We start from the raw sequence: 8,107 nt of genomic DNA, 5'->3' as shown, positions 1-8,107 counted from the left end.
ATTGATTAGAGTAGTTCAAATGGTTTTAATCATTTCTAATCGCGTAAAAGTAGTATGCTTTTTGTACTAAGAGTGTGATATCCAAAATAATATTCCATACGATTCGATAGCTGACTTAATTCTACCTGTAATATTATAGCATGGCCTGGTTTCTCATATTATATTTTTTATTTCACTTTAATAGCATCTTTTACATACATGTGGGTTCGACATCCGTAGAATTATTTACTACCACTTTATTACTTGTTTGACATTGTATGCTTGCACTTTGTTGTAGCATTTACATATCGTCAAGTTTTTGGCGTCGTTGTTGGGAGCATCAATTTGATTTAGATTTTCTTTAATTTACCCATTTTCTACTTTGTTTTGTAGGTATTTTTAGTTTTCATTTCAACTAGTTTATTCCCCATAGCAACTATGAATTAAAGTCATTTCTTCCCAAGATTTAAAGGACTTTTAGGAGACGTTATTGTGAAGTTGCAAATAACCAAAAAAGTATGGCTGAACGAGGAAACGTTATTTTACCCTGTTGCATAATGAAGATGAGGCTGAAATGCCCACATGCAATGACACAGAACAATCATTTTATAATATGGATGATCGTGAATGACATATTCGTGACCATGTAGTACCAACGCTAGATGATTTGCATCCAGGCATTGTAAGGCCAGTAATTAATACTGCAAGCTTTGAGTTGAAACCGATCATGTTCCATATGTTAACAATCCATGGGCCAATATGGAGGGTCTAACAGTGAAGATTAGCAAGCTCATTTGAGTGTGTCCATGGAGGTTTGTGATTCGTTTATTCAATATTTTTTTCCTGAGTAAGAACTTAAATTGAAGTTATTTCCATATTCACTGTGTGATAAAGCAAGAATATGGTTCAATTCATTGCCACCTGGTGCTATAGCAACCTGGAGTGAACTCGCACAAAAATATTTGTTAAGATTTAACCCACCGTATATGAATGCCAAACTTCGAAATAGCCAAACTTCGAAATAACCTAACTTCATTCAAGCAAATGGAAGATGAAATCTTGTATAAAGCATGTGAAAGATTGAAGGAATTGTTGTGAATGTGTCCTATGCATGCGTTTCCTCATTAGACTCAAATGGAAATGTTTTACAATGGGTTAAATATACACACTCGTATGATGGTTGATGCTTCAACAAATGGAGCTTTGTTAGATAAAACAAACATTGAAGCTTATGATATTTTGAAGAGGATCTCAACTAATGATTGCCAATACCATAATACAAGGAATTTGTTTGGCCGACATAATGCTACAAAGATAAATTTTGAAGCTTTTAATTCTATCGCATCTCATATTTATGCATTGACAGATGTGGTTAAGAAATTTAAGAAACCAGGGGAAATGTTTGAGGTCAAGGGTACATCTATCATAACTTGTGTTTATTGTGGAGATAATCACAACTTTGATGAATGAACCCAAAATCCAAAGTTTGTCTACTATGTGCAAAATTATCAACGGAATGATAATGCTTTTCGCAACAATTATAATGATAATTTCAGGAATCATCTAAATATTTTTTGGAGAAGTCAAAATGTTGCAAATACACAATAGTAGCATTATTAGTCGTAACATTATAATTAACATCAACCAATTCCACAACCACAAGCACAATATCAAGTTGCTCCACCGCAACAACGAAAAACTTATCAAGGACAATCTTCAACCCAAGCTTCCACTCTATCACCTTTTGAAGATTTGATAAAGAATACATGGCGAGTCAATCAACAACGTTAAGGGCTTTAGAAAACCAAATGGGTCAGATGGAAAATGCTCTAAATAATTGGTTTCAAGGAACGCTGCCTAGGGATACACAAAATCCAAAATAGCAAGGAAAAGAGCATTGCAAGGCTATTACAACAAGGAGTTTAATTCATATTAGGGAGCCAGTTGAAGAACCTAGAAAAAAGTGACGTAGAGGCTTCTAAGTATGGTAAGGGAAAGAGAAAAGAAGTTGAATCATACTAACCTATGAACCATACCCTAACATCAGACGCGGGACAGTGTAGTAAACCAAATTCAGTGCCTACAATAATACATGCAACATATGATGCTCTTCTAACTTCAATGCCCTAACAATAACAATCTAGTTAGTGGAATGATGCCACCCAATCTTAACTATCAAGGTAGAAAGAAATTAATGAGGGATGTAAGGTACAACCATTGGGAGGAGCCATATCTATTCAAACAATGTAACGATCAAATTTTACGGTGATGTATCCCTGAGTGTGAACAACAAAGCATTCTATAACATTACCATAACACTCCTTATGGAGGTCATTTTGGTGGTATGCATACATTAGTGAAGGTGCTTCAGTGTGGGTATTGCTGGTCATCACTATTCAAAGATGCTAATAAATATGTGAAGCATTGTGATAGCTACCAGTGAATGGGTAATATTTCTCGACGAAACGAAATGCCCATGCAACCTATTTTGGAGATTGAACATTTTGATGTTCGAGGATTAGATTTTATTAGTCCCTACCCATCTTCTTGTGGCAAACTCTTTATTTTAGTTATTGTTGACTGTGTCTCCAAATGCATGGAAGTTGTAGCTCTGCCAACCAGTAATGCTAAAGTAGTATTACGATTCTTGCATAAAAATTCCTTCACTCGCTTTAGAACACTTTGAGCATTTATCAGCGATGAAGGATCTCAATTCATTTGTAACCAGCTTGCTAGAACACTGAACTGTTATGGTGTGAAACATATGATTGCTACAACATATCATCCGCAAACCAATGGACAAGATGAGCTTTCTAATAGGGAAATCAAACAAAATCTTGAGAATATTGTGAATCCTTCTATAAAATATTGTTCACAACACCTTTAAGAAACAATATGGGCTTATAAGACTGCTTAGAAGACACCTTTGTGAATGACTCCTCATCATCTTGTTTATGAAAAAACTTGTCATTTGCCGATGGAGTTGGAACATAAGGCTATGTCGGCTATGAAGATACTAACTTTTGAACTCGAAAATAGAGGAGCAAAACAAATGCTTGAGCTTAATGATCTAGAGGAACTCAGAAGCAACACCTATGAGAGTTTACGCATTTGCAAAGATAGAAGTAAAAAGTGGAATGACCAACATATTTTGCCACAGTAATTTATCGTTGGACAATAAGTTCTCCTATTTAATTGTTGATTAAATCTATTTTAAGGGAAGTTGCAATCTTGTTCGTTAGGTATTTTTGAAGTATTTGAAATATTTCCTCATGTGTGGTGTTATTAAAGAACTTGGTGGATGGAAGCACATTTATAGTCAATGGGAAGTGTTTAAAACACTATTGCCATCAACAAACCCCTAGCATTGCTTCAATTACACTAAATGATCCTCATTTTTTAATTACTTTGCATTGTAAACAACTCAATATTTTTTACAATTATTTCTTACGTCTTTTTTTTTTTGCTTTAATTGTATAGGATTTTGTTTACATTCATAATCTTCTCTACACTCTGAAAGGTGGTCTTCACTCCACAGCACTCGCTGATCTGATAATCGATTAATGTTATTCGTTATGCAACAATGAATACCAGCTGAACATAGAGCATTTATGGTGAAATTAATTGTGAGTTGTACACAAATTTTTACGAACCTAACTTTATCACCGTCCACCTTAATCAATCCTTGTCGTCCATTAAAAATCTTATTGCTTCTTTCTATTTTATCGGGTAGGAAAATTAATGTTGCGAATATTATATCTTCTGAAATGTTTGCTTGTACGCATAAGAAACTAGGGTATTTATGTTTTCCATCTTTAATCACTGCACTGTGCTATCAAGAACAATTGGTTTCATTTTCTATCCATATCATAGAAAATCGTAGCTCGATAACCCCTATTGCTATGAGGCGAACATTTTTTAAAGAAGGTCTAGACCCAATGTAGTTAACGAAGATCCCTCTACTCCCATGGCTTAAGTGCAACTCCCGCCTATGGATGACCAAATTTTGGATGAATTCAAGAGTGATATAACATTGCTGAGCCACTCTTCATAATCATTCTCAAATGCATGATGCACAAGTACACTATTGGGAATATGGCAGGGATAGGGATCTAGCAACTAAGAAAATGTTTGATAAGTTGTTTAAGGAAATGGAGGGAAGGTTCCCGATTTTTCTAGCAAATATTATGGAGGATTTGATGTCGCCAGCCATGCATGATGCTGAGCATACTTTAGTGACCACTGACATTATTGAAGCTACACAGTCAGGTGGTGATGAAGAGCTGATAGCTAAGGATACAAAATCGTCTGGAGCTAAGGATGAAATGGAGGGTGATGAGAATGAAAGCGAGACTAAAAAAGAAGTTAAGTTAAAAAGTGCACTAAAGTTCTTCCAGTAACATCCAAAAATATGGATATTGTAGAGGAAGCAAACAATTTGAGCAGCTAACAACCAAAAGAGAACTCGTGAAGAAGATGATGCTCCAGCGGAGCAAGCTGTTGCATAGTTACTTGATCTGAATGAGTACAAAATTGCAAAGAATGCAACAGTTGTTGAGGAATTTGAATTGGATACGGTGAAGGTTATCAGCAAGGTCATTTTTGCTGTTGAGCAAGCAACTGTTGCGAGTCCGCCTATCAACACTCTTATTACACCGGCTGTAGGTGCTAAAAGACATGAAGAAGAAATGACGCCAAAGTTGGATGCTACAGCATCCAACACTCCAGTCTCTACAGTTTTGGCTAACACCACACCAACGTCATCCAATCGAAAAAGGAAAAGCTCGATGATGACCAAAGCAACAGCGAAGCGTATCCGCTCCAATATTCTCAGCCCCATAAAAAGCTCAAGAAAATCCACTTAAGAGAGTTCTACTACCCTTTCTCATATTTTAGTCTGTTGTCTTAGTCTTTGATTTGTGTTTTGCTTGTTGCATGCATTAGGGACAATGAAACCATTAGGTTTGGGGTGTGTAAGCTAAATACTATATTTAGGAACAAAACTTTGCATATAGGAATTACATTTGTAATGTCATAGAATATTTTTTTTGGAAATCAATGAAGCTTTTAAGGGATTTTTAGTGATGCCCGATGATGAAAACTATTTGGTATGAAATGCAATAGGGATGCTGTAGACTTTTATCGAAATTAGGACACTTAGGAATAATTTTCACACTATAGGTGTATCTATTCAATACTTAGATAATTTAGAAAATTTTAAGCTATAAAACTCGTATCTTTATTAGATGCTATAGCAACAAAATAAAAAAAAAACTTTAGGAAATAAGTTGGGTAATGCTGGTAATAGCTCCAACATAGTTTAGGAAATAAGTTGGGTAATTTGGTAATAGCTGCAACATAGTGTGAGAAATAAGTTGAAAATATCTCACAAAGTGTATACTTAGTGTTTGATGATTTTCACGTGTAGTAAAAGGGAGAGAGAGTGGAGTAAGGAGCTTACCTTGGCATCAGTTATCGAGCACTATATAGAGGTATCAGTAATGATATCATATTATTATTTTAATTTTTTAGTTGACATGTGTATGTATAATAAATGTTCGTAATATTTGAATATGGCTATAGTTTAAAATGGGTTTGTACCTCTACTCAGTTCACATGGTTCAGAGCAAAATTTAACTTTTCCCAAAAAAGGTTTTGAGAAAAATGATTAAAGATTAAGTGCGACTGCTAGACTTCACTTATCTTTAAACATTCGATTTACCCTAAAATCTTATGGTTTTGTTATTTCAAATTAATTAAATTCTTTTAATGTTTACGTACTATAATTGGGATAATTAAAATCATATGTATATCAAATATGCATATATTAACTCTAAATATATATTTTAGTAATGTACAACAAACTGTACATCTTTGCTCATTTGTAGGTTCTTGTAATATTAGTAGTAATTATTAGAACAATTCTAATATTACAAACAATGAGTGGCATCTATCAATATATCATTGCCACCTAAGTTACAAGAAATTATGATTCGATATATTATCTTCATGATTAACTCTTTTATGTATTACATCCTTTTGTCATTTATATCTAGAATAGGTACAAGTCTTGGAATAGTCACACTTATATCACCCATCTATTGTTTCATGATATTTATTGTAGACTATAATTAATGAATAATTTGTGATATTTCATATCAACTTATTCGAGCATGACCATGCATTTCTAGTCTCACTCCGTTAAGTGGCATGAGATACATTTCCTATTATGCAGAAAGGATAAATCCTATATTAATCATACACACCCCACTACATATATCGAGATATATTCAATAACAGTCTTTATATTGCAACCGGTAACAAAGTATATTTAATTTTATCAAGACATACAACAATATATGTTGAGATAGTAATGAACTCAAGTCTGAGGATCATACATATAGTCATCACCATGACCAATGTTGTGACAGTCACATAATAATCCAAGACATATGCTCGTAGTGGGTCAATCCAATACATTGTTCTCTAACAATATAATCATGTATCAATTCTGACATTTTTATGTCAATGACAACTCATTATAATCAATCAATAACATGATAGTCTTAAGCGTATTATTATTGTCCATGCCCATAATAAAACTTGACTAAGGATCTTATAATAATAATAATTACATTATTATATGGACTTTATTATCTTTTAGTTTATGCTAAACACATATATATAACTAAAAAAAATAGAGGAAATGCCTTTATTTAATAAAATTGGTAAAAACATGTATCATTACAATCATCATATGATTGGTCTTTGGGCACACTCTAACAATCTCCCACTAGCATTAAGACCAATCACTCACATATCTAATAACGAGCGACTCATTATGATGATCATGCTTCTGCTATGTTAGAAGCTTCGAAAAGGGATCAACAATGTTGTCATCCATGTGTACTCTGCATATTTCTACATCTCCTCGATCTATGAACTCTCGAATGAGATGAAAGCGCCTTAGAATATGTTTGGACCATTTATGAGATCTGGGTTCTTTTTCTTGTGCAATGGTTCCACTGTTATCATAATGAAGATCTATAGCATATAACATGATAGGAAAAACCCGTAGTTTAGATATGAACTTCCTGATCCAAAAAGCCTCCTTTGTTACTTAATTGACTGCAATATACTCAGCCTCTATTGTAGAATCAACTATTATGTCTTGCTTTGAACTTTTTCAGCTTACAACACCTTTGTTAAGACAAAACACAAAACCTGATTGTGATCGTGTGTTGTCCTTGTCTGTTCGGAAGCTGGCATAAGTATAACCTTTTACACTAAGCTCTTATTCGTATCCATAAAAAATAAAAGTATCATTAGTTCTTCTTAAGAACTTAGGGATATTTTTAACTGCAACCCAGTGTTTTTCACCAGGATTTGCTTGATACCTACTCATCATGCTTAAAGCATATGATACATCTAGTCAAGTACATATAATAGCATACATGATAGAACCAATAGCCGAAGTATATGAAATCTTACTCATTTGTTCTCTTTCTTGTGGTGTCGAATGAGACATTTCCTTCGAAAGAGATATACCATGTCTTATAGACAATCATTTATTGTATTCTCCCATATTGAACCTTTTCAACACTTTCTCTATCTATGTACTTTAATTAAGACCTAGAAGTCATCTAGATATATCTCTATAGATATTAAATCATAGGGTATACGCTGCCTCACCAAAATATTTCATAGAAAAGCAACTACCCAACCAAGTCTTAACAGACTATAAAAGTAGTTATATCATTTCCTATGATGAGTATGTCGTCTACATACAAGATTAGGAAAGAAACAATGCTCTTATTAGCATTCTTATAAACACAAGGCTCATCTTTGTTTCTGTTAAAGAAAAACTCTTTGATTGCATCATTGAAATGAAGATTCCAACTTCGAGAAGCTTACTTTAGTCCATAAATAGACCTCTATAGCTTGTAAACCTTTCCAATATTTCCTGGAGTGATAAAACCTTCTGGTTGTTTCATATACACATCCTGATTGAGTTTTCCATTAATGAATAGCTTTGACATCCATTTGCCAGCTTTCATAATCATGGAATGTAGCTACTGCAAGCAAAATCCGGATGGATTTAAACATAACAATAGGGGGAAAAGGTTTT

The 8,107-nt window shown here is 33.8% G+C and overlaps 1 non-coding gene across 1 annotated transcript; it reads right to left on the bottom strand.

The window, feature by feature from the left end:
• Positions 1-991: 991 nt before the first annotated feature.
• LOC120172387 lies at positions 992-1,097 on the bottom strand. Its single transcript, XR_005520966.1, has one exon. It is a non-coding gene; the product is annotated as a small nucleolar RNA R71 (small nucleolar RNA).
• Between the last annotated feature and the right edge of the window lie 7,010 nt (positions 1,098-8,107).

This window comes from Hibiscus syriacus, unplaced genomic scaffold (genome assembly GCF_006381635.1).
Source record: "Hibiscus syriacus cultivar Baekdansim isolate YM2019G1 unplaced genomic scaffold, ASM638163v2 tig00111848_pilon, whole genome shotgun sequence".
NCBI lineage: Eukaryota > Viridiplantae > Streptophyta > Magnoliopsida > Malvales > Malvaceae > Hibiscus > Hibiscus syriacus.
This window is presented reverse-complemented; position numbering and strand designations above follow the sequence as displayed.